Source organism: Callorhinchus milii, unplaced genomic scaffold (assembly GCF_018977255.1).
Source record: "Callorhinchus milii isolate IMCB2004 unplaced genomic scaffold, IMCB_Cmil_1.0 Scaffold23, whole genome shotgun sequence".
NCBI classification, from domain to species: Eukaryota; Metazoa; Chordata; class Chondrichthyes; order Chimaeriformes; family Callorhinchidae; genus Callorhinchus; species Callorhinchus milii.
The window spans coordinates 1,480,985-1,508,549 of NW_024704764.1; the positions used below are offsets into that span (position 1 = coordinate 1,480,985).

Below are 27,565 nucleotides of genomic sequence, written 5' to 3' on the forward strand. Positions count from 1 at the left end.
GCACTCGGAATAGAGCGTGCAGCTCCGGTCGTGAAAGGGACACGGCAGCAATTGAGAGGACACAGAGGAGAGCAAGCAACGTGAGGGAATGGAGGGACTGGGCTGTGAGGAGCAACTAAGTAAACCGGGCATGTTCACGCCAGACGAGAGTGGGTTGAGAGGCGATGCAGTTGTGTTTTTTTTAAAAAAAAGAGATTTCTTGTAGGGAATAATATCGTGGGATACAGAATATAGTTTGGGACAATGTGCAAGCCACGGCCAGGCTGGTGGAGCACAAACTGGATGGACCTCGGTCTTCTTTTGTCCAGCAGTTCTTATGTTCTCATGATCATCTGGTGAAAGAATTTGGTCGGTGCTGTACGACTGAACTGACTTGCCCTACAGACCTACATTCGCAAAGTATTGAGGTGGGATAAGGAGGGGTTGGTTTGGGGGTGGTGAGACGAAGCAGGGGAGCTGAGGAACTCCTTGATCGTTCGGATCTTTGGCGAGCCCCCTGTATGTGAGGCTGGGAGCAGTTTCTTCTCAAATAAGCCTTCGAGTTCACAATAGATCCACTCGTGTATATGTCATTGCTTTTAATATGCAATGTAGTGGAGTGTTTCTGGTGTATGTGTGTGTGTATATATAAATACAACAGACACGAGCAGTGTTTAGTTTCTGTAATTTAGTGGTCTTTGCTGCATTCTATCATTACATCGTCATTAAAAGGCTTAATTGGAGGCACAACCTGAGTGCAGCGTGCCTGGAGAGTGACGCCATTCCCTTTCGGAGGCTTGCGATTCAGCCGCAAATCAAATCGGCGTCTTTAAAGCAATTTTAACAAAAAAGGCTGTTTCTAAACGCTTTCCGTTTTGGGCCGTGTTTTGCCCACGTTTGGACTTTGAGCTCGTGCCTTCGAGGCTGACTGTCCTGCGCGGTGCTGGGGCCCCGCTGCACTGTTGTTGAAGGTGCCGTCCTTTCAGACGAGGCATTTAGGTGGGCGTTAAAGATCCCACGGACTAATGTGAAAGGCGTTTTGTCGAACATAAGTACAGTCTTTTTCCTGTTCTTGCATCAGTAAATTGTGCAGCTCCCTGGCTGTGTGGGCTGTCCTCCTTGATGTAACCCAGTCATTTGCCCCCACTTGATTTTTTTCATATTAAAAAAAAAAGGGGGCTGTAAAAACGACGGGACAAATGCTGGGAATCCCGGCTTTAACCTGCCCGAGAACTTCTGTCAATTGCAAGACTTGTATCTTTAGTTTGGGATTGATTTCTTCCCTTTATCTCAATCCATCAAATCTTGAAGGCTGCAATCCCGCAAACTCATGACTCCATATCAAACGCAAGTCTTTATGTAGCCACGGTTTTGAGTCAGACCAGCCCGGCGAGAGTGTTTTGGGGGGAATGGGGGAGAGAGAGGGAGAAAGGGTGCACGTAGACAAAGCAGTTGGTTAGCTAGTGAGTGGAAGGTGGAGGCAAGAGCCAGGAAGAATGTGCATCAGATAGGATCAACAGCAGCTTAGAAGTCAATGGAGGTCAATTGGCTGCCGCGTTTCGCCCACAAAATATACAGCCAATTCACTTTAAAGGATATTCTAAGAAAAAAGGGCTTTCGGATGTCTCAAAAGACGTGATAATGCCCTACATCGAATGCAAGGATTATTATAATGGTGGCTGTCGTGAGGGTGTTAGCGATTCTGGCTCATTCGGTAGCCATCTTATCATCTGCGTGGGTTGTGGGAGATGCCATCCTTCGGATGGGGCGTTGAATTGTTCAGGTGGGGAGGTGAAAGATCCCGTGACATGACCGGAGAGGAGAATTGCTCTGGGAGAAGCGATCGAATTGATCATTCACTTTATCGCTGATTACGGTATGTTGCTACAGGAGTAAGTAGGAACCCGGCTGTTAGCTGATACACAGTCACTACACTTTATGCTAAAATGCTGTGAGGGATTTTGAGACCTCCTCTTGACGTGAAAGGTACAAAATCAAATGCGAGTATTCTTGTTGCAAAATGAATCGAAGCAAACGTTTCCCTGTGTGAGTCGTAGATTGGTCAACGTAGAAAAAATGACACCAATAAAATTCTGTCAAATAGTACGTCAGCAAAGGTTGCCACAAAGTGTGGGCTTGGGGACGTTTTTCTAATTTACTGGGAATTCAGCCCATAATAATTGTGAAAACTTGTTGTGCGTTATTTCATACTTTTAAATGGGAGTGAAAATCTGCACTTTTTATATATTTTTAAAAAAAGTGTTTGATCCTTTTTAAGAATGGGAACAGAGTAAGTCATTGAACTCTCCGATCATGACTGGTCTGCATTTGCCCTTTGTTTTTCATTCATTCATTCATTCATTCATTCATTCATAATAATAATAATAATAATAATAATCCTTGTATTTGATATAATACCTTATCACTCCTTTGAGGCGTCTCTAGAAAGCGCTTCACAGGGCAAAGTGAATTGACGGTATTTTGAGGGGAAAATAGGCCAGTGTCTCACAAACAGTTGTGGATTAAGTGACCGAATTATTATTATTATATTTTTTTGAGACGGGTTTATTACCTCCGGAATAGCAAACCACCAATCGACTTTTAGCAACTGGGTTCCTACTTACTGCTCGGTAAACCGAGGGGTGTGTTGGTGGGACATTGCTGTGTGCAAATTGGCTGTCACGTTTGCATACAGTCACGATATCCGGCAGAAAACTCTGATCCGCTGTGAGACATTTTGACGTGATTAGGTGCTGTATCGAACGTAAGGATTACTGGGGAAAAAAAATGCTACTGGATTCTGGAGTTTCCACTCATTAGCGACTTGTCTTCATGTGTGGAGACGCTGCCACATTGCGCCAGAGACAAATCCCAGGGGATGTGGCTTTGGTAAACATCAGTTAGTTGGAAAATCAGGAATCTAAATAATGAGATTCTACAGATCTATTTAGTCGCTCCTCTATGGTTAATGTGTATGTTTGTCCACCCTTCAGCAAAGGTGATATGTTTCAGCTTGTGGCAGACCCAACCCAATCTGCATTATTTTATAAAGACTACAATTAGTGTTGTCTATCGGAAACATCAAAGGCACCAAAAGTGTGGAAAGCTCAGCTCCGAGGCTGAATTCCTGGAACATCGAGAGCTAATAATAATAATTTATAATCCTTATTTGATGTAACGTCTTATCGCGTCATCGAGCAATCTCGCAGCGCTTCACAGAATATACGGTAATGCAGTGTATTTTGTGGGTGAATGTGACAGCCAACTTGTGCACAGCAATGTCCCGCAAATGGTCAGGGAGCAACTGACCAATTTTATTTGGGAGATTGTTGTCCAGGACACCAGGAGAAACTCCCTTCTCTTTTCAAATAGTGCCACGGGATCTTTAGTGCCTACTCGAACAAGCAGACAGGACCTTGGTATCAGGCTGACAATAAATTAATAATAATTAATAAATAATCCTTGCATTTGGTATAACGCCTTGTTACGTGGGAAGGAAATCTCGCAACAATTCACAGGATTTACCATGAAATGGAGCGACTGTCTATTTGTAGGCAAACGTGGCAACACAATCGCACACAGCAACGTCCCACAAACAGCTGTGAAATGAATGACCTATTTTTTCTGGGGAAGGGGAAGGGTTGGGGAAGGGGGACGGTGGTGGGGGGGGGGGGGTGGGTACAGATAAAATGTTCCCTCTCCTTGTTAGCCAGGACAGGACAACAGGAGAGAGAAACTGCGTTCTCTTTTCGAATCTTGGTTTGTGGGATATTGCTTTGTGCAAATTGGCCGCTGAGCTCTCACCTAAAATACAGTCACTACACGTCACCGCAAATACCAATAACGATAAGCCTGGCATGTGATACATCTTCATGACGTCTCAAAGTGCTTCACAGAATATATTGTAAAGTGGAGTGACTGTGTATATAGTTGGTGGGTGAAACGCTTTGACAAAGCCTCCTGATGTGAAAGGATTTATTATTTATTATATTCCTTGCCCCAGAAAGGACGAAGGGGTAATCTGAGTGAGTGGTTTAAAATGACGAGGGTGAGCTGCTCACCGAATCAAATGTGGATCTCTTTCCGGGGGTAATAATCCCTCAAAAGAGTTGGTCGTTCAATCCACGGCTGTGTGTGGGACACTGCTGTGCTGCTGTGTTTTGCCCACAAACTTCACAGTTAATCCACTCTACAATGGATTCTGTGAAGCGCTTTGAGACGTCTCAACGATGTGATAAGGCGCGATATCAAATGCTTTTATTATTATGTTGAAGTCGGAACTAAACAAGTATGAAAATGTATTCACACAAGGTTTTAAACAATGCGGAGTTGTTTCTTTTAAAGACAGCCTAATATTGGCATTAAAAAATAATAATTTGGTCACTCAAATACCGGCTGTTTGTGGGTCGCTGCTGTGCGGCGTTTCGCCCACAAAATCTACAGTCAATTCACTTTACAGTATATTCTGTGAAGTGCTTTGAGATGTGATAAGGCGCTCTATCAAATACAAGGATTATTATTATTATTAATTGGAAGTGGTTATCAAAATCGTGCTGTGTGTGTGTGGGTGGGGGGGGGGGGGGTGGGGGGGGGGGGGGGGTGTAAATTCACCATCGGGAAACTAAACTCAATGCCGCAGAGACTAGATACAGCAACACAATTTACCCCAACACATAACTTACTACATTCACATTCAACCCACCTTAAAGCTCCAACAATTTACACATCTAAGTGTCTTATTTCATTTAACGGATTCAGGCATTGTAATACCACCCCCCCCCCCCCCCGACCCCCCTCTCCTCTCGCTGTGTGTGGGTCTCTCTCTCCCCTCACCTCATCCCTCTGTCTCTCTCTCTCTCTCTCTCTCTCTCTCCCCCCACACCCTCATCCCTCTGTCGCCCTCTCTCTCTCTCTCTACCCTCTCCGTGTGTCTCCCCCCTCTCTCTCTCCCCCTCTGTCTTTCCAACCCCCCACCACTTCCATCGCTTTGTTTCCTCCCTCCCCTTCTCTCTTTCTCTCACTGTCCCCCCCCACACACCTCACCCCCTCACTCTCTGCTTTCTGACCGAGTGGCTTTCCTCCACATGTGAGCGCAAGAGGTCTTTGGTGTCCGAGGCCAGTCCCTTCCCAACAACAACAACAAGATTAAATTTGTACAGCGCCTGTCGCGTCGGGAGGACGTCCCAAGGCCCAAGATCTCTCCATAGATGCTGCCCGACTTTCTGAGTGTTCCCAGCGATCTCAGATTTCCAACATCTGCAGTAATTTTGCCTTTTGCTTTAGAAACTAACGCTGGGAGCTATTTCTTGCATCTCAATGAATGAGTCATTCCTTTCTCCAGGTGGGAATTGTGAACATGAACCACATTACCGGAAATTTGAGTTCTATGTCGAAGGGAATTTTAAAAGTTTTTTTTTCTAAAAAAAAAAGTTGTTTCATGTTTGATCGCTCCATTATGTGGCAACTGCACCAAATGCCAACCTGTAGTTCCAATGGATTGAACGGCTTTTTAACCACCACAACAACTTGCATTTATATAACGCCCTTCAGGCAGGCTGGCGTCCTGGAGAGCTTCACGGTGGCGGAGTCTTGACAACGAGCCAAAGGGGGGGGGGGGGGGGCGGGGGGAGAGGGAGGTGGGAGAGGTGACCGTAAGCGTGTTCGAAAAGGAAAGTCTCTTAAGTTTCGCGAGGTCTTTGAGTTCGCTCCTTCGCACAGAGTTCCCGGCTGACCCCGGCGTGTGTTGGGTTGATACACCGAAACCTGAATGAGCCGTATCTTTATAAATCGTACAAACGCCCAAGTCGCACGTAATTAAAGCAATTTTTTTTAAAAAAAAATAATCATTCGGTCACGCTGCTGCGTGTAATTAATTCGCTGCCTCGTTTGGCGCACGAAACACACAGTCAATTCACTTCACAGTATATTCCGTGAAGTGCCTCGAGGCATCTCGAAGGCTCGATGAGGCGATTATATCAAATGCAAGCTTTATTATTGTTGTTATTATTATTATTATGAAGCGTGCTGGGCTGGGGAACTGCGACACGTTCCTTCGCTGCACTCGCTTGGCTGATGTTCTTGTGCTGTGCTGGGGGGGGCTCTGCTGCATTGTTGGGAGGTGCCATCCTTCAGATGAATGATTAAACTGAGCTCTTGTCTGTTGCCGTTCAGGTGGACGTCAAGAGATCCTGCGATACTGTTCAAAGAGAGGGGAGTGTGCTCTCACTCGCTTCGTGACCCAACTGTGCAGTGCCTTGGGACGTCCTCCTGACGTGAAAGGCGCTTTATAAATGGAATCTTGTTGTTGTTGTTCGTGGCGAGAATCGGCTGCTGCCTCTGCCCACAAACACGCGCACGGTTCGCAATGTTTTAAGAGAAGCCCTGGGAAGCGCTTTGAGGCGTTCTCAAAGTTCTAGGCACTCGGTCAGAGGCAGAAGTCATTATAATGTGGGGTACTCAGCGGATTAGTCAACAGAACACGTAATAACTTCCAGCAGCCATAAACGTTTCCAATCGAACGCTGTACTGAAATAAAGCAAAATAGTAATAATAATAATCCTTGCATTTGATATATAAAAAAATCTAGCATAAAAATTTCCCAAAGTGCTTCACGCACCAGCGGATGGTTTAGTGACTGTATTTCTGGGGAAATTAAATGCAAGAGCACTTTTTTTTTAATAATACTTGAATTCAAGGAATAATAATAATAATAATAATTAAAAATTAGGAGGGGGGAACTGTTCACCAGAGTGTAACTGGCTAGTACACGAGGTGCTACAATTGATAAGTGACGCCAACATTTTATTAATAACTATTTATAATTCCACCAAATAAAAAATTCCATTTGATGTGCCTGGACAGCAGCGAGAGACAACTCGGGCTGACCTGCGAAGTTTCTTGAAGGGATTTCCTGATGAGGAATTGCGTTAAGGATTTGCTTTGACCCTGGAACTCCAGTCAGTAAGCAGATCAGCTCAGCCTTGTTGTGAGACTGTCAGAGGAGGGAATCCCTCTGCGGAATGATGAATCCCCACTCTGGGCACTTCAGAAATCTCGCAAATTAGATCGCGCTGTTTAAAATCTTCTTGCACGCAAGAGGGATCGTTGGGGCTGCGGAGCCCAGAGTCCTGGTGTTGCAACCCCACCCGGCATCACAGATCAGCTCCCTCCTGAAACGAGTAGAATTCGTTTACTACTTTTTAAAAAAAAATAAGAATTTTGTCGCTCAATCCACGACTGTTTGTGGGGACGTCGCTGCGCGCAATTGGCTGCCGCCTTTCGCCCACAATGTACGCAGCCAATTCACGTCAAAGTATATTGCGTGAAGCGCTTCGAGAGGTCGTGACGATGTGATAAGGCGCTCTGTCAAATGCAGCGTTGATTATTATTTACAGGACAAATTTCTATGGCACCTCTCACTGTCAGGACAGACCACAACCCAAAGCCCTTAACAGTAATGGCTGGGTATCCGAGCTGGGAACAGAGGTGGGAGGGCAGAGACGGGGAAAGGTGGCCGAAAGCACGAGTTTTTTTTTAAGTACACATGTAATGTTTTTGCGGGTTTCATTGAGTGTTTTGTCGCTTTGAAAATCTCGCGTCCTTTTCTTGCTGTTGCTTGTAAAACTGCTTCCACTAACTGTGTGGCCAGCCTTTACCATCGCCGCCCACAATGGCTCTATTTTAGGGTTTACGCATGTTTAATGAGGTGCTGAATGAGCCTGATCCACACACGCCGACTCCTATTTTACAGGGTGGGGGTGTGTACATAGCCCTACTGTTCCCTTCAAGCATAAACCTTCCATTTAGTCCTGTGGAGTCCTGTGGCTCGGTGGTTAGGGAACTCGTCCCGCAAGCGAGAGACCTGGGTCCGACTCCCGCTGGGGCGAAATGTTGGGCATTTTGTTACTCCACACGCCTCTGTTAACCGAGCAGTAAGTAGGAACCCGGTTGTTAGTCGATTGGCAGGTAGGTCGCTTTTCTGGGGGGTAACAATCCCTTCAAAGAAAATCGGTCACTCAATCCACGACTGTTTGTGGGACGTAATTGGCTGCCGCGTTTCGCCCACAAAATATACAGTCAATTCCACTTTACACTGTTTTCGGGGAAGCGCTTTGAGACGTCTCGAAGACGTGATAAGGCTCTGTATCGAATGCAGGGATCGTTATTCTTTAATAACACGGGACCTTTCACATCGCGAGCGCGTCTCAAAGCGCTTCACAGGGCTTACTGTAAAGTGGAGTGGAGTGAGCCTGCGTTTTGCGGGTCGGACACAGCAGCCAGTTTAGCACTAATACTTTGGTTAACTGAACAACAACAACAACAACAAGATTCCATTTATAGAGCGCCTTTCACGTCAGGAGGACGTCCCAAGGCGCTGCACAGTTGGGTCATGACCCGAGCAGGGGGGAAATGGTCAGGGTGAGGGGAGGGAAGGGAGGGAGAGAGGAGGGGGAAATGGTCAGGGTGAGGGGAGGAAGGGAGGGAGCGAGGAGGAGGAAGAGAGTCGAGAGGGGAGCTGAAGGCACGGTCAAAGAGAAAGGTTTTGAGACCGGCCTTGAAGGAGGAAAGGGAGGAAGCGGCGAAGGCACTGGGGGATGGAGTTCCAGAGCCTCGGGGCTGAGAGGCTGAAGGCCCGACCACCGATAGTAGGGCGGTTGGGGCGGGGGACGTGGAGCAGACCGGAGCCAGAGGAACGGAGGTTACGGGCAGGTAGGTAGGGGGATAGTAGGTTGGAGAGGTAGGAGGGAGCAAGGCCGTGAATGGCCTTGTAGGTGAGGATGAGGATCTTGAAATCAATCCTCTGGGGGATGGGGAGCCAGTGGAGGCGAGCGAGGGTAGGAGTGATGTGGTCCCGAAGCCTGGTGCGGGACAGTACACGAGCTGCAGAGTTCTGAACGGTAAAACGACCCTGTTGTTTGACGAAAGGAGATGACATAATAACCTTTGGATTTTAATAAAGCACATTTCCCATCAGCAGGGACGTGTTAAAGTGCTGGATAGGTTTTGCTGTCGAGTGGAGGGCAGCGACTGTGTATTTTGTAGGCAAATGTCAATTTACTCACAGCTGATATCGCACACGAACAACCATAGGGTGAATGACCAATTTTCATCTGGGGGCTTGTTGGCCAGGACACTAGGAAAGGGAAACTCCTTTCTCTTTTTGAATAGCGCCATGGGATCTCTCCCAACACTGCGTTGGAGACACAGCACAGACTAGACCGTGATCGTAAAATCCCAACCTGGGGCTTGACCCCGCATTTTATCACATAAATCCTTTGGCATCACCCTACACAAGAGGGATGTCATAATGTTAATTTCCTAACGGTGCTACTTCAGTTGGATTCTTGCTGATTGGGAATATACGGCTTCTGGTTTACCGTGTAAATTTAATATCAACGAAGCTCCAGAGTGGATACGTAATAATCCTTGAGCGGACGGGTTGACAAGCGGTTCGCAGCTCAGAGAGGTAGGAGAGGGCTGTGGAGGGCTTTGAAGGTGAGGACGAGGATTTTGAACTCGACCCTCTGAGGGATGGGGAGCCAGTGGTGCCGGGCGAGGCTGGGGGGGTGATGGTGTCATGGAGCCTGGTGCGGGAGAGGACACGAGCTGCAGAGATCCAGGGAGTTGGAGTAGACACAATGAAGGCGTGGGTGAGGGTTTTGGCGGCCTGAGGGGTGAGGCAGTGGCGGAGTCGGGCAATGTGGCGGAGGTGGGGGAAGGCAGAGCGGGTCATGACACGGATGTGGGGGAGAAAGAACAGTTGAGGGTCGAACAAGACGCTGAGGTTCCTGATGGCTCTGTGAGGTGGAGTGTGCATCTTTGGAGACTGATGCTGCCAACGCTTGATGTTTCGCTCTGCCCGGGAATTAAACCCAGGTCCTCTCGCTGGCGAGCGCTCTAACCGTTAAAACTACAGGACTCCACAATGCGCTTCACAGGATATGCTGCAAAGTGGATGACTAATTTGCAGATGAAAACATCAGACATTTGCGCACAGCGACGTCCCACAAACAACCATGAAGAGAACAAGCAAATTTATTTGGAGGGGGAGGTGGGGGGGGGTTGTTGACAAGGACCCAGAGGTGGGGGGGAGGGGGGGGGAGGGACAAGAGATACTGAAAGGTACCTAAACTGTTCTAGATAACACGGACCCCGAACAGGATTAACTTAATAGAACCCGATCTCAACCCAGACTACACGCTTGTTGTTTAGATTCTGATGAGGGTAATTTTCATTGAATTGTGCACAAACTAATCTGCACAGTCGGGCCTTCAACCTCTCTCTCCCCACCCTTTGGAATGCCATCCACGCTCCCTTCCTCCCGCCCTCCCGCCCTCCCGCCCTCGCCTCCTTCAAGACACGTCTCCTTCAACTGGTACTTCGGCTACCCTCCTACCTCCACCCTCCCTGCCCTCTACCCCTCCTGATCCCAATCTCCTGCTCGGGTCCAAATCCTTGACTGTCCAGCGCTTTGGGACGTTCTCTCGACATGAAAGGCGCTGTACAAATCTAATTTGTTGTTGTGTTGGACAACTGACTCCTTCAGACAAACTGTGTCTGTCCCCTGTCCGGTGGTCACTGTAGGCTATCCCAACCTCTTTGATAATGCAGCAAATGTTGGTGTGCACAAATTGGCTGCTGAGCTTGGCCAGCAGATATGGTCAGTGCATTCTGCAGGAAAGTTTCCTATGAAGCCCTTTGATTTGTTTCGATCACACAAGGATCATTGCCCTACAATTACAGCACGAGAAGAGGTACCTTAGACCATTGAGCCTAAATTGGGGCAAGAACATCTACTCTTAATAGGCATTATTAGAAACTGGGGCTGTGTCCCCTGGGGCAGAGAGGGTGAAAAGGGAGCCTCCGTAGCTATGTTTTGATGTCGTCTGAGTTATTTTTTTAAAGTAGATTTGATTACGGTTGTCCATTTGGGAAAGGAGCGAAGTGGGAGGAGACTGATTCCTTTATTGGAGGTGCAGTCAACGGTCATCCTCACCAAGGCTGGGATTAGTTGGGGTTTAATTGGACATTTGGTCAGCAATCTTGCTGCCCAGCGTTTAATGCAGTAGCCAACGCTTTTCGAATAGTATTTGTTAGGTCAGGATATCAAGGGATACGGGACAAGTGCTGGTAATTGGAGTTGAGGTACAGATCAGCCATGATCTTATAGAGTGGCAGAACAGGATTGAGAGGCTGAATGGCCTACTCTTGTTCCTGTGTGAGGACCATGTGATCTTTAAAGACTACCTGAACAGACAGACAGGATCTTGGTTCAACATCTCACCTCGAGGGCGCCATCCCTGGCAATGCGGTGCTTTTCCCCAGCACTGCACTGGAGTATCAGCCTCGACTGAGTTCAAAAACCCTCATGAGGGGCTCAGGGCTCTCCTCCTGAAGTAGATACATCGCGTTCAGAACTGAGGGTTATAAGATGATAATCCTGGCATTTAATCTGTTTTGCCCACCAAATATGCGGTCAATTCACTTTACAGTATCGTCTGTGAAGCGCTTTGAGACGTCTCAAAGACGTGATAAGGGGCTGTATCAAATGCAAAGGATTTTTATTATCACGTCGTTGAGAGGTCTCAAAGCTCTTCACAGGATATACTGGGAGTGGATTGACTGTATTTTGTCGGTGCAACGCAGCAGCCAATTGCGCACAGAGGCGTCCCACAAACCGTCATGAATTGAATGACCAAATTATTGTTTTAATCTATGTATTTTGAAGACGTTATTGGCCCCAGAAAGCGATCCGCCAATCGACCAACAACCGGGTTCCTATTTAAATATATCCTATTTATCTTGGTGAACAGAGGTTTGTGTAGAAAGGAAATTTGCGTGATCCTTTCCCCCTTGCCCGGGAACCGAACCCGGGTCCTCTCGCTTGCGAGGCGAGCGCTCTGACTTCTACGCTACAGCAATTGACGTGCCGTTACCGGCCGGACTCTGTGTGTGACTTACGTCTTTTACGAATATCAAGTTTTATGCCCCGACATCTCTCCAGAAGGAAATTCGGGGAATCAATTTCTATAGGCTGCAGCACTGTTTAAAATAACAAATAGCCCTTTGAATAGTTGAATGTGCTTTACATTATTCACAGCCATGAATTCTTTACATTCTTCACTGACCGCCCACCCCCCCCTTTCCCGGATCCTATTCTCTTTAAAGAAGTAAACCTGGGTGGTGAGTCTCTGATTCACTGTGCTGTGAATTTCCATGACGTAATTAACATCAGCCTTGATAGATCAATCAGTTCGAATCTGCGGACGCAATTTGGCAGCTGGGGAGGGCCCGGGTGGGGGGTGGAGACGGGAGAGGTGTTCATACAGATAAAGGGGCACCTTCACAAATCTGTTCCATCATGATCCGTGATTTTAATATAGCGCCTTTCAGGTCAGGAGGATGTCTCAAATGGCTTCACAGGATCTCACTGTACAGTGTAATTGGCTGCCACGTTCGCCTACAAAATACATAGTGCTGTAGCGTAGTGGTTAGGCACTCGCCTCGCAAGCGAGAGGACCCGGGTTCGATTCCCGGGCAGGGGGGAAACTTTAGGCAAGTTTCCTTACTCCACACGCCTCTGTTTGTCTGGCAGTAAGCAGGAATCCTTCAATCGACTGATCGGTTGTTAGTCGATTGAAGGATCGCTTTCCGGGGGTAATAATCCCTCACAAATAAATAATATTCAATTCACTTTGCAATATACTCTGTGAGAGCTTTGAAGTGTGTCAGCAACGCGATTAAGCACTATATCAAATGTAATTTGAATTTAAAAAATTTGGTCACTCAATCCACGACTGTTTGTGGGACGCTGCTGTGCGCAGTTGTCTTCTGTGTTTTGCCCACAAAGTACAGTTAATTCACTTTACAGTCTATTCTGCGAAGAGCTTTGAGACACTGCAGTTTGAAGATGTGATATCAAACGCAAGGATCATTATTACTGTGCGGCTGCCACAGTATCGAACCCGAACGTAATTACTGTCATATCAGGAGGACATCCGAAATCTCTGCACAGGATTTACTAGTTAAGCGTAGTGACTGTGTTTTGTGGGCGAACTTCGCGTCACTTCACAGGAAAGTTCCTTTGAAGTTCTTTGAGACGTTTTTGATGGAAGCAGTAACAGCAACGGTACTTGCATTCGATACAGCGCCTTATCACGTCGTCGAGACCTCTCGAAGCGCTTCACAGGATACGTTGTAAAGTAGATTGACCGCATATTTGCGGTCAAAACGCAGCGGTCAATTGTGCACAGCAATTGTGTAACAGTTGTGGATACAGTAAGATGCTGTATCAAATGCAGTGATTGTTAGTTACACGGCGAGAGGAGAAAGGCTATGTTCTGTCTGCGTTGTTACCCGCCGGGGGTGGATATGAATTAATTCCTGTGTGAATTTCAATTCTGAGTCTAGAATGTTCCGCTCCGCTGCTCGATGGGGGTTGCACGTGTCTAGGCGTTAAGAAAGGAATAATTTATTTAACACACTTTGGCAGTCAATTGGCTGTGTATAATAAGGGTAATTATCATTGACAGAGGGGAGGGCAGAACCTCTAACACTGTGAGTCACACTCAGAGGGGTGGTGGTGGGGTGTGTGGCGGGGGGGGGGGAGTGTGTTTCGGTGTGAGTGAGCGAGCGAGCGAGTGAGGGGTGCGGGGTATATTGGGTGGTGGAGCCCTTGCAGCTCAGTGGTCAGAGCACTCGCCTCTCAAGCGAGAGGACCCGGGTTCGATTCCCGGGCAGTGCGAAACGTTGGGCAGGTTTCCTTACTCCACGCACCCGCCTCTGTTTGCCGAGCAGTAAACACGGACACGATTGTTAGTTTACGGCTGTGTATAACGTACAGTATGTTATTTCCAGTGGTAATAAACCCTTCAAAAAAAATAATAATAATTTGGTCACTTCAACCCACGACTGTTTGTGGGGACGCTGCTTAGCGCAATTGGCTGCCGCCTTTCGCCCGCAAGCTTATACAGTCACTTCACTTTACAGTGCGTCCTGTGGAGCCCTTTGAGACGTGGCGAAGGTGTGATAAAGGCGCTGTGTCAAGTGCAAGGATTATTATTATTATTATTATTATTATTCGGTGTTAGTGAACGATGTGGAGTGTATCAGAGTGACAGGGAGGGAGGTGGTGGGAATGCACCAATGCTCAGACCTCGCACAGCTCCCTGTGAGCCACACAGCCATCGCCCTCTGTGGAATCACCTGTCTTGTAGCCACGAGGTTTTGCTGGTGTGTGTGAAGCGAGCGAGACCGGGAGTCAGACTGCGAACCGGTGCACCTCTGCGATGCTGTAGGGAAGAAATCCTGTGCCTTAAAGTGGATGGCGCTGCGGAAAGGGTTTTCGGGTCTAAGTCTGCGAGCGCAGAGTCCGTCCTTAAAGCCGCCTTAGTGTCCTCTCATCGCCCACACCACTGTCCAGCCTTAGCTGTCCGGCCACCGGCTGTAAAACTGAGCTGAGTTAAAAGGGAAATGGCTGTGTCTTAGCCAACCCTTTAAAATGCACAGGATCCCAGTGAGTCGTTCAGTATCGCCAAGAGAATCTCCGCTGCTTTCAGATGGTATCGTTCCTCGTGAGCAAACAGCACGCGCTTGTGTTTTTATATTTGTTTATTTCATTCCCCCCCCCAAAAAAATGGATACGATACACACAGTCGATTGCACTCTTAACTCCCACGTTCACCTACAATACAGTCATTACACTTCACACTAAAATGCTGTGAAGCACTTAGTGGTTTCTTGATGACTTGGTCAGGCAAGGATTGTTGTTGTTATTTTACAACCACAACTTGGGGCGTAGTGTAGGAAAACGTCGGCGCTGGTGGCGGGACGGGGTGCACGGAGCAAGGAACGTCTGGGAATGTTGGTGAGTCCACTTCCTGCTTGTTATGGGCAGGTAGTGTTGTTGGCAACGACGTGGTGACCTGGAAACCGGCCATTCTTTTGCACTTCATTTCAACACCATGTTATGACAGTTTCCGCTACTTGTGATACTCCTTGTGTTCGTATCGCAACAGCAGACACCCTGACTGCCCCGTTCCCCCGTTTCCACCGCAAGCCCCCGAGAGCGAATCTCCGAAAGGTTGGCTGCCGGGTTTCTCCCACAAGATGTCCAGTCGATTCACTTTCCAGGATATTCTACGAAGCGCTTTGAGACGTCTCAGAAGTTGTGATAAGGTGCGATATCAAATGCAAGGATTGTTGTTATTACTCAGTGCAGGTTGGAAAGTGGCCAAGGTTTGGGGATCCCAGACCAGGCATTTTGACCATCTAATAGCCACATAGTTCACCAATGAGAGCACCATCTGGCAATCTTCCTGCTGCTTGTACAGCTGGGGCAGTCCTACTCTTTAGGGCTTTGGCTTTCAGGGTTAACAGGAGGCAAGTAGACAGTCCTAGCTTCAATCCCTGGTCATTGCTGATGTCGGGATGCGATTAGTTCCATTGACTGTCGTAGATCTGCTTGGTCTCCATTGACCCCTGGTGGAAGATCTGGGTGTGGATGTGTAGACCTACAGCAAGGATAAGCAACCAATGTGCACTCAGGTGAAGATCTCCCATTTGGATCCTAATCATAATAGTAATAATCATTTGAAAATAATATTGCTGGGGTATATAAGAGTATACCCCAGCAATATTATACAGTATTTAGTTTGGGACATGACATGTTAAGCGACTGCCAAGATGATGGAAGGTGAACTATATGGACCTTGGTCCTCTTTCACCCACTTCTTATGTTCCTGTATATAGCACCTAATCGCGTTGACAAGTCTCGAAGTTCTTCACAGGATTTACTGTATATTTGTAGGTTATACAAATCTACACGGCAGCCAATCTGCCTTCAGCAATGTCCCATAAAGATCTATGAAGTGAATGATGGGGGTTGGGGTAGAAACTGCCCTCTTTTTGAATAGCACCCGTGGGTTTGTAACGTCCACCTGAAGAGGGCCCAGGCGGGACCTGGGGTTTAATATCATCTGAAGGATGACTTGTATTACAGTGCAGCAGGACTCTCCCCAGTTTGGGATCCTCGGCTTGGATTAGAAAACTTGAACCCTTTTTTTACCCCAGTACTCCGTCCGTGATGTGAGCGCTGCAGAATTCCAGAGGGGTCGAATCGCTCCTATTTCTGTGAAATTCCAAGAGCCAAAATCGGCTACTGCCCATTTGGCAGCCAGCCATTTGGGATTTCAGTCTACCAGCTCGGCTACTTTTCATTCACCAGCTGGTTAGACTCCAGCAGTTTTCCCCTAACGCACACTCTGGGCTCCCTGAAGCTTGGTTCTTTCCAACCCGCGCCTAATACTCTCCGGAATTAGGTAAACAGGATGCGTTCCTCCAGGGAGAGAGTGCGCATTCCAATATTTCTTATCGCTTGGGATTTATCTCTCAGCTTGGTTTGGATACTCTCGAGCATGGTGATGGGTCTCTACACGTGTCAGGCACCCGGCTGACCCCCCACCCACCCCACCCCGCCACCACCAAAAAAAAAACGGGAGTCACCATGGTGGAATAACACAAATTTCCCCCCAAACAGGGAATAATCCTAACATCGGTGCAACAAACCACTCTGCAGTGGGGGAGGATCCCAAAGGAGCTTTGATTTGGGGAACAGATTCCGTGAGCCAATCGTTCATTTGCTTTGTCTGATTTTTAGTCACTCCCTTCTCACCTCTTTCAAGACCCTTCTCAAGACCTCCCTCGGTCACCCGCCCATCCCCGATCCCCTCCACCCCTCCTGATTACCACCCCCAGCTTGGGTGCAAACCCCTAACTGTCCAGCTCTTTGGGACATCTTTTCGACGTGAAAGGATTTGTTGACCTCAATAGATTGAACTTCTCTCTCTCTCTCCTCTTTTTCTCTCTCTCTGTTAACCATTTGTTCGTAGACCATTTTTAAGCCCCCAACGCTGCTCCTGTCTTGGTTGTTCTCCGTCCTCTGTTTCTGAATTGAGTGACATCTGTTGCGATTCCCCCCCCCAACCCCCCACCTCCCCTCTCGGTTCTTTTAAACTGCATAAAGGATTCTCGGGAGTATTGTGTTCAACGTGAAGGCTCTGAGTCTGGTCAATAGGGTTTAAGAAGGAGGGACTGAGAAGCTGGCCTTCATCATCGTGTGTGTCCCTCCCCCCTCTCTCCTGTCTCTCTCTCTCTCTCCCCTCCCCCTTTGCTCTCTCAACCCTCAACCCTCCCCCACACTCAAACCCGCAGCATCTTGCTCTCATACCGGTTTCTCTTCCCCCCCACCCCCTGCCCAACCCCCCATTTCACGCAACCCATGCCTTCTGGTGGATATCTCTGCGATAGCAATGCAGCCGGGCTGTTGGGCATTGCCTGTTGAGCACCACACCTCGCAAACCGTCCTTTGGTCATTGTGTGTGGTGTGTGTGCGTGTGTGTGTGGCGTGTGTGCGTGTGTGTGTGGCGTGTGTGTGTGGCGTGTGTGCGTGTGTGTGTGTACGGGTATTGGTGGGGGAGGGGTGCCCATTGTGGTTCTGTTCTCTTGTCCACTCCCCCACCCCCCCCCCACATACACACACACACACACACACACCACCGCTCGAGAGGCAGAGCAGTGAAGCTGATGAATGTGAGTGTGAAATGCTCCGGTCACGATTCCGGTACTGTCTGCGAAGAGGGGACGCGATGGACATAAATCGCCAGCGATCACCGCTGCTGATGTCTGCCGACTGCTAACCAAAGCACTCAGTCTCGCCTCGATGTCTTTTACATCGTCACCCCATACCCCCACCCCCACGAAACCAGGGGCATGAGGCTAAAGAGGGTCCTTTGATCTCCCCCCACCCCCCCACCACACACACAAAATAATAATAATTTAGTCACTCAACGCACGATTATTTGTGGGACGCTGTCAATTCGCTCTAAAATATATTCTGTGAAGCGCTTTGAGACGTCTCGAAGACGCGATGAGGCGCTGTATCAACTGCAAAGATTATTCTTATTATTATTATTTGATCTCTCTCGCGAATATCGTTCTTTTCACGTCGGGAGGACGTCCTTAAAGTGAGCGCATTTGTTAGGTTGAAATCGTGACTCCCAAACCATCAGGGAATCCGTACATCACACAAACAGTTAGGAAATTGGAGTGGGGGAGGTGGGGGGGGGGGAGCGAGGCGGGGAGGGGCCGGGGGAGAGAGGATTGTGAACGCTGGGGTCCTGGTTGGTTGACCTACCGCGAGCGCGTTGGTGGGGAATACTAGGAAGGTCAGTGGGGCAGGATAAAGGGTGTAGTGACATCTGCACCAGCATCTGCTACTGCTTTCTTCTCTCCCACCCACCCACCCCCACCCACCCAAGCCACTCGCTGTAACCATTAGACTGGGACTCACCAACTGAAGCTGTTCAGGGCTTGCAATCCGCACGGAGCTCGACGGGATTTTTTTGGGGGCGGGGAGGAGTTTTTTTATTATGGTCTCAGGGTGAACCAAAAAATCCTGGTAACTACCCTATTATCTAAAACAAAATCATCATTTCTTTAAGACGTAGTAGACATTGGCACAACCTTTTGGTCACGCTACGTATCTTACATCCTTGCCTTTGATTTAGCGCATTATCGTGTTGGGCGATGTCTCAAAGCGCTTCACCGAATATTTTGTGAAGAGTATATTTTGTGGATGAAACACGGCAGCTAATTGCACACAGCAGCGTCCACACAAACGGTCGTGGATTCAGAGACCAATTATAATCATTATAATTATGTTGGAGGGATTATTACCCCCGGAAGGTAAACCGCCAATCGACGAACAACTGGGTTCCTACTTACTGCCAGGTAAACAGAGGCGTGTGGAGGAAGGAAACTTGCCCAAGGTTTCGCCCGGCCCGGGAATCTTACTAAATTACAGGACTCCACCTCCAGAGGACTGGATCGGAGGTTTTTGGGTACTTGGATGGAGTTAATTTCACAATTATAATTATAATCCTCGAGGTTGATGTACCTCACATCTCAAAGCTCCTCCCAGGATTTTACGGTAAAGTGTAGTGACTGTATTGCGGGTTTCACAGCTCAGTGTTGCTCACCAATGTGAGATGTTTCTTGGTGCGAAATGGCAGCCGTGTCCTCCTAGACCACCCGCTGTCTTTGGAAATTCCCCGCGAGGCGCTTTGAGATATTTTGAGGCGATATTTGGGGGGTTGTTGACTCGGAAACCGGGAGAAACTCCCTTCCCTTAGCGAATCGTGTCTCGGGATCTTTAACATCCACCTGAACGGGCAGATGGGACCTCGGTTTAATGTCTCATCTGTAGGACGGCACCTGCGACAGTGCGACACATCGGGAGCGTCAGCTGAGATGCGAGTTCAAGTCTTGATATGGGTTTTGCACCCACAAGTTTCTGACTCGGTGGTGGAGCATTACCATTGAGCCAGGCTCGCAGGGTACTATTTTAAAGGTGCTTCACAGGATTTACAGTCAATTATTGTGACTGTATTATGAGGGCAAATCAGCAGCCAATTTGCACGGAGCGAACAGCCACGAAAGGGAATGAACAATTTTGCGTGCGAGTCTGTTGGCCAGGTCACCGGGGGGAACGCCCTGCTCGGATTGTGCTCCGGGATCTTTAACCTCCGCCGGAAACTCGCCTCGACGTCTCTTTTGAAGGACGAAGCCTCTGACAATGCAGGGCTTTGTCTCGGCCTCGACTCGAGTGCAAAGTCCCAACGTGGTGCTTGAACCCACGACCTTCCGAACCGAGGTCCTATCTACCTGTTCAGGTGGTTGATTTAAGATCCTGCGGCACTAATTGAAAAAAAGTGAAGGGGGTTTCTCCCGGTGTCCTGGCTTGACGATTCCCTCAGATAAAAAACCAATACCCTTTTGCGGCTTTTTGTGGGAGATTGCCGTGTGCAAAATTGGCTGCTGCGTTCACCTACGCAATACAGGGCCAACTATGCCTTCCAGTAAATCTGGTGAAGTGCTTGGAGACCTCTTCCAATATGAAAGCAGCTCTAAGAAATGCAAGGATTATTCCAATTATTATTAATGCCCTTCTGGAATCCTGTAGCGATGTGGTGAAGAGCACTCGCCTCACAAGCGAGAGGACCCTGGTTCGATTCCGGAGGATATAATAATAATCCTTGCATTTGATATAGCACCTTATCGCGTCTACGAGACGTCTCAACGTACTTCACAGAATATCCTGTAAAGTGTAGCGACTGTATATTTCGTGCGCGAAACGCGACAGTTGTGGAACTGACTGATCAATTTATTATTATTTACAATGAGAATCCTGGCAAATTGGATGTTGCGCCTCATCACGGGGTCGAGACGTCTCAAAGGACTTCACAGAACAGGCTGTAAAGTGGAGTGAGTGACTGTTTTTGGGGCAGATTCAGTGTGGAGCTGTTTTAAGGCTTTGTGGGCCCCACTATAGTCCTGAATTCCAAGCAGGGGGTTGGGTTGGAATGGATTAATTTGGCTCCGCTATTGTGCGTTCTGCTCGGTAACCTCGCTTAATTTAAACACCAATCAAGGGTTTCAGACCTTGTTTTCAGCTAAACATCCAAAGCATTTTATCAGCTGTATCCAGAGAGCAGTGGAGTGTGTGGTGGGGGGGGGGGGGGTGAAAAGAGAGAGGGGAAGACTAATAATTAACCTGGAGACTGTGCCAGTGTACAGACCATTAGGCACAGCCCACCCCGAGCCTAACATTACTTTAGGAATTATCTTTGTGGAGATCCGTTTCATTTCAGACCTTCTTTCCTTCCTACTTGGCTCAGTTGGTAGCAACCGTCGCCTTTGAACCAGAAGGTTGTGGGTGGGTTGGAGCCCCACGTTGGGACTTTGAGCTCACAGTCTGTCTAGCGCAGTGCTGGTGGGAGTGCTGTATTGTGGTGGTGTCCTTCGGGTGAAAGGTTAAGCCCAGGTCCCTCCCGTCTGTGCCCTGTTCAGGTGGACGTTAAAGATCCAGCAGCGCTATTCGAAAGAGAAAGGAGTTTCATGTCCTGGCCAACAATTCCCTGGATAATAAAATTACTTGTTCGCTACCTGACTGTTTGTAGGACATGACTGATGGCAAATCGGCTCCTGTGTTCCTCTATAGAGCACAGTCACTACACGTAGCAGTAAACATTGTGAAGCACTTTGTGACACAAAAGACCTACATCAAATGCGTGGATTATTCATTTGTATTTTGTGGGCATTTCGCCCACAAAATGCAGCCGATCCACTTCGCAATGTATTCTGTGAAGCGCTTTGAGACGTCTGGAAAACGTGATGAGGCGCTGCATCAAACGCCAGTTCTTTTTTCATCATTGTTATTTTAAGATTATACCACAGACACTGTGCAATAGACAGAGCGAGAGGAGAGGCGTTAACATCACTGTCAAATGCAGCTCAACACTGGGATGAAACGTGCCTTTAATTACTCCGGGTTCGGAAAGGAAACGGCAGGCCTATCCTATCAGGCTGCGATCAGTAACATTCCTCTTGCTTGGAATTTTATGAATCAGACCCACTTGTAACTGATACTTTGCTTCCAGTGTTCATTGAATTGTACCATGAGGCGAGGAAACTAACCGCATGGAAATCAAAGCGATTGCTTCCAATGTCTTAAAAGGCTCCCGTCGATTAACAACAACAGCAACGTGCATTTACGCAGCGCTCTTCACGCAGTACAATGCCTAGGAGAGCGCCTAACGGTGGTGGAGCGACGGCGCTGAGCAGGTCGGGGAGGTAGGGAGGTGCCAAGGCATCAAGTGATTTGTACCAGAGTGTGAGGATCTTGAAATCCATCCGTTCTGTAATAAGGAGCCAGCGGAGCCTGGCAAGGATTGGGGTAATGGATGATATGAAGTTCGTTGCGGGTGAGGATACGGACAAAGGGGTTTTGAATTGATTGGATTTAATGAATGATTTTATGAGTGTTATGAATGGTGTAGATTAATATCTGGGCTGACAGGTCGTAGCTACAACAAGGGGCTCAGGAGAGCAGAGGAGGTAAAGGAGTTGAGGCGCTTCAAATAATGAAAGGAGTTGATAGGTTCAATCATGGACAACTCTTCCCTTTGCTGGAGATCTGTTCCAAGGGAACAATAGCCTTGGGATAAGAACCAAGATATTGAGAACTAAGGTCAAGAAGCATATTTCTCCCTCCTTCACCTTGTTCCAAGGTCTGTATGAAGATTTCTCCTTGATTGCACGTTCAATCATCTATCCCCTTCCCACCCTGCGTAACTCCCACCTCCAGTTTGGGTTACAAAGCCAGGATTCAATACCCAGGGACATCCTTTCAGCAATTATTATTGTATTGTATTATATTATTGTATTTCTTCACACAGCGGGTTGTGAAGATGTGGGAATGCTCTGCCCCAGAAGGCCATAGAGGTGGCATTAATAAGAATGTTTGCAAGAGAGATAGACAGAGATTTGGGAACCAGAGGTATTAAGGGATACAGTAAACCTCACACGTTATATCAGTTGGGACCGTACATTTAATGACCTGTGCAAAGTCCAAGAATATAGACTCTTGAACGCGACCATTGGAACGTCAAAAGTAGAGGTTGGCGATGGGGAATCTCATTCATTCCATTCTCGTTCGTCACCTTTGTAGATTGAGCGCCTGTCTGTCCTTTGGGACAGTTTCTCTCCGACCGATCTGAGTAAACTGGATTCCAATTTTGGTTTGGTTTCCAAGGAGGTTGTCCTGCAGGGCTCCTGAGCTTGTGAGTTTCCTGCCTGACTGCCTGAGCTGCTTGTAAAGCCCCACGCGCTGTGATAAAGGGCTTTCTACCGGCAAAAGAAAGGAAGCCGTTTGTTTTATAGTGTTTGAGATGCTTGATAAGAACACAACTTGATCACAGGCTTGTTTCACGGCTGGGGGTGGAGGTGGGGGGGCGGGGGTTAGATAGGAACATAAATCCCAGGCTCTGTAAAAATAATGGCTTGCATTCCTTGAGGGGTCGAGTTTAATACCGCACCGTTGGTGAGAAGAAGAAGGATCCTTGCATTTGATATAGCGCCTTATCACGTCGTCGAGACGCCTCAAACTTTATACAGAATTTACTGTAAAGTGTAGTGACTGTACGTTTTTCGAAACGTCTTTCCAAGTGTAAGCCTGCCTGTCCAGATGTGTGCTCTCCCCCCACTCACTCCCATGTTGCGATGATCTTTGGTTTGTAGCTGTAAAGCAGAGATTGTGTGTGTTTAGTGGACGAGCGAACAATCCGATTATATAATAATAATAATAATAATCCTTGCATTTAATACAGAGTTTTATAATAATAATAATAATAATCCTTGCATTTGATATAGCGCTTTTCACGTCTTCGCGACGTCTCAAAGCGCTTCACAGAATATACTGTAAAGTGAACTGACTGTATTTTGTGGGCGAAACGCGGCAGCCAAATGCGCGGCACGGCAGCTCAAAGACGTGATAAGGCGCTATCTCAAATGCAAAGATAATTATGTGGGAGTGTTTGAAGGATCGAGAGAGAGAGATATAGAGATTCGTGGGTCAGAGACGTACTGGAGTAGGGGAAAAGGGTGCGGGATCGAGTTTAGGACATGGTAGGCAACTTACACACAGACGCCATTACCCGTTAACACAATGGGTGCCATATCACATGCAAGAATTACGAAGTATTGTTCTAAGTGAAGGACCAATTTATCTGTAGGATTTTTGCCCCGGCCGCTGGGAGAAACTCCCTTCTCTTGGCATCCTTAAGGTAATGGTCCTGACTTCTCCAGCATTTCCCTCCCCACCCTCCACGAGCTCCAAATCATCCAGAACCCCGCAGCCCCCGTACTTTGTGTGTAATCTTTACCAATTGACTTTTCACTCCACAAACAGCTGTGAAGTGAATGTCCGATTTTTATCTTGTGGATTTGTTGGCCGGGACACCCAAGAGAAACCTGCTTCTCTTTCGCACGTCATTTGATGTTTAACGTCCACCTGAACAGTCACAGACAGGACCTTGGTTCAGTGTCTCATTCCAACGACAAGCTTCCGACAATGCAGTGTCCCCCCCACTCTCCCACTCCCCCAACCAAACCCCCCCCCCCCCCGTCCAGCCACTGTAGTGTCAGCCGAGACTGCGAGCTCAAAATCCTGATTGTGGGGCTTGAACCCAGAACCTTCTGCCTCGGAGCCGAGGGTTTTGCCGATGGAGCCAGGCTGACACCTGCGTGAATTCAGTGAACAAGTACGCTCAATGGCTGGTTCCAGTATTCCCGGCTTTGTGTGTGTAGCCGGTGTCTGAGCGGGTGTGCAATTACACAGAATTACATTGAATATACAGCGCAGAAACAGGCCATTCGGCCCAACTGGCCTATGTCGGTGTTTATGCTCCACATGAGCCTCCTCCTAAGCCTTCAAGCCCAACCTTCTGTTCCTTTCTCCCTCACATGCTTATCCAGCTTCCCCTAGATTCCTAACACCAATTTTCTTGTGTGGCAAATTCGGATCTTAAAAGGACATTTGGTTGAAAATCGGTGTTTACCGATTGACTTCTCACCAAAAACTAACTTTACTGTAGACTCCTGTGGTTAGAGCACTCGCCTCGCAAGCGAGAGGACCTGGGTTCAATTCCCAGGCGAGGTGAAACCTTAGGCAAGTTTCCTTACTCCACACGCCTCTGTTTACCCAGCAGGTAAGTAGGAACCTGGTTGTTAGTCGATCGACGGATCACTTTCCAGAGGTAAGAATCTCTCCAAATTTTTTTTAAAAAATAATAATTTGGTCACTCAATCCACGGCTGTTTGTGGGGCACTGCTGTGCATTTCGTCCACAAAATACACAGTTAATTCACGATATCAAATGGAAAGATTATTATTATTATTAATGGTCCTTTGCTATACTGTGTCCAGTGATTGCACAATCAAACCCCTTTTGTGATGTATTTTACAATGTAATCCACCCCCTTCCCCTAATAACTATCAATGCACAGATAATTTAATTCACAGTAGGTTCACCAGCGTAAACTTATAAAAATCGAATCTCTGCAAACCATTAACACTGAGAGATAATCTGTTGGATTTCAGGAAAACGAGCAATTGATTTGAATTCGTAAAGAGTAGCCTCGACGCAGTTAACCCTCTACCAAAGCTGCTGTGCTGCGTTCAGTGATACAGATCTGTTTGTTATCCACTCTAGACCTCCCGGGAGGGGAGGGAGGAGAGGTCGGGTGGGGAGGGAGGGAGGGAGGGAGGGAGGGAGGGAGAAGAGGTGGGGGACGGGGGGAGATGGGGGAGGGGCTCGTGATGATATATTTCGGGATGTTCCGCTCCGTTTAAGCGATACTGCTTAGTGAATGGAGGGCGGCAGGAATGAGCCACATTGCACATTGTAGCCTGTTAGTGAGACTTGCGGCGATTTCCTGGCTACCAGTAGTCGCGAACCTTGGTGAATCGTACAGTCACAAACCAACCGCGCAGAGGTGTAAAGAGGCGCCATTGGCCGTCTGTGCATTCCTGTCTCCAGCTCTGATCGGGAGAGGTTCGAGGACAGAGAGCTCGCCAACTGTTTGACATTTCCAGAACACATGCCCTATCCGGTTTAATAATAAAAATAATCCTTGCGTTTGATACAGCGCCTCATCACGTCTTCGAGACGTCTCAAAACGCTTCGCAGGATACACTGTAAAGTGAATTGATTGCATATTTTGTGGGCGAAACGCGGCCGCCAATCGCGCACAGCAGCGTCCCCCACACACACACGGTCGTGGATTGAGTGACCAAATGTTTTTTTATAAAGAAAGTATTTGGAGGGATTATTACCCCCGGAAAAACGATCCGCCCATCGACTAACAAACGGGTTCCTACTTAAGGATAACAGAGGGGTGCGGAGTGAGGAAACCTGCCTAACGTTTCGCCCTGACCAGGAATCGAACTCAGGTCCTCTCGCTTGCCAGGCGAGCGCTCTAACCACTGAGCTACGGGACTCCACAAATCTACTGTATTAATTCGAATGGGATCTAAATATCTTGTGTCTCTTCCCAGCAGCTGTGAGCTCAGCGCAGCCTGTGGTGCGGCAGCTGCCGGGCAACTGATGAGAATCTCCCCCACTCCCCAAAAAAACCTTCCCGGAATCATAGACCGGACTTTTGGATACAATAGAACTTGGGACACGACATGTCAATCGCCTGCCAGGATGGACCTTGGTCTTCCTTCGGCAGCAAATTATGTTCTTATGTTTTCCCACATTCCTGATTTAATGACAAAAATTGGGTTTAATACTGAATAACGTATGTCTGCGCACTTATACGGGCGACAAAACCTTATGAGCGCTCCTGAGACGCTACTCTGCTTGGAGAGAGCTAAGTAAGTGCAAGTTGTTGTATACACACTACAAATACACAGTCACTGCACTTTGTAATAAACCTTGTGAGTGCTTTGAGATGTTTCGATGAAAGTACGATGGATATCAAACTGATATCAAACTCACCGAAAGTAATTGCAGTGTGTATTATATATTGATAAATACAGTATATAATGGATGTTTGTGTGTGTGTATCTTATATGGAGTGAGAGAGGGTGTCAGCTTGGCTCAATTGGTAGCTCCCTCACCTCTAACTTGGAGGTTGGGGGTTAATCTCTAAATGTAACTCCCGTCCCCCACCGGCCCCCCTTTCAAAACCGCTATCAAAAAGCTCTCCCTCAACTCTTCGATGCTCTCCAGTTGCCTGGGTGTCTCCAACCTGCCTTTCCTCTCTGAGGTTCGGGAACAAATTGCCACCATCCCGGCTTCACTCCCTCCCTTCCTACTAACCTTACGACCTATCGTTTCATCCGTGCCTTCCCCTTACCTCGGGTTCCTGTCAGTTATGTAGCTCAGTGTTTAGCACGGGTTAGACCTGGGTTTGAATTCCAGGATGGGGCAAAACCTCAGGTGAGTTTCCTCACTCCACATGACTCTGTTTATCGAGCAGTAATAAGGCACCTGGTTGTTGGTTGATTGGTGGATTGCTTTCGGGTGTAATAATCCCTCAAAAAAATAACTTGGGCACTCAATCCATGACTGTTTGTGGGACGCTGCTGTGCACAATTGGCTGCTGGGTTTCAGCCACAAGATGCAGAGTCAATCGACTTTACAGCATATTCTGTGATGAGCTTTGAGACGTCTCAACGACGTAAGGCGCTATATCAAATGCAAGGGTTATTATTACTATTATTATTATCAAGCCCTCTGAGACATCCTCTCGATGTGAAGGGCACAGTACAAGTGTAGATTGTTGATCTGCTGAAATTAACTAACTCAGTTGAGGGGGTTAGTGGAGAGACAGAGAGACCTATAACTCTGTTGTGTATCGCCCGAGCTCTGATCCTATCTCTCTCTCTCCAAGACGCTAAGTTTGTAACGTGCATTTTCGCTGAATCCCTCATTAATAGATGAAACCACCAACAACTTGCATTTGCATAGTGTCTTCACGAGGGGCAGTGTCTCGGAGCGCTTAGAAGTGGCGGAACCTGACACTGAGCCGGGGGAGGGAGGAGATGACCGTAAGCTCGGTCAAACAGGAAGATCCTCAGTCGTGATCTAAAAGAGGGGAAGGAGGGACCAGGCGGAGGGATTGGGGGAGAGAGCTCCAAAGGTTTGGGGCGTGTGGCTGAAAGTGCGGCCCCCGATGGCGGA

General features: G+C 47.8%; 1 protein-coding gene across 1 annotated transcript in view; it reads left to right on the plus strand.

Moving 5' to 3' along the window:
• igf2bp1 (insulin-like growth factor 2 mRNA binding protein 1) overlaps window positions 1-27,565 on the plus strand; it is a 54,953-nt gene that overhangs the window by 11,723 nt on the left and 15,665 nt on the right. The window lies entirely within an intron of this gene.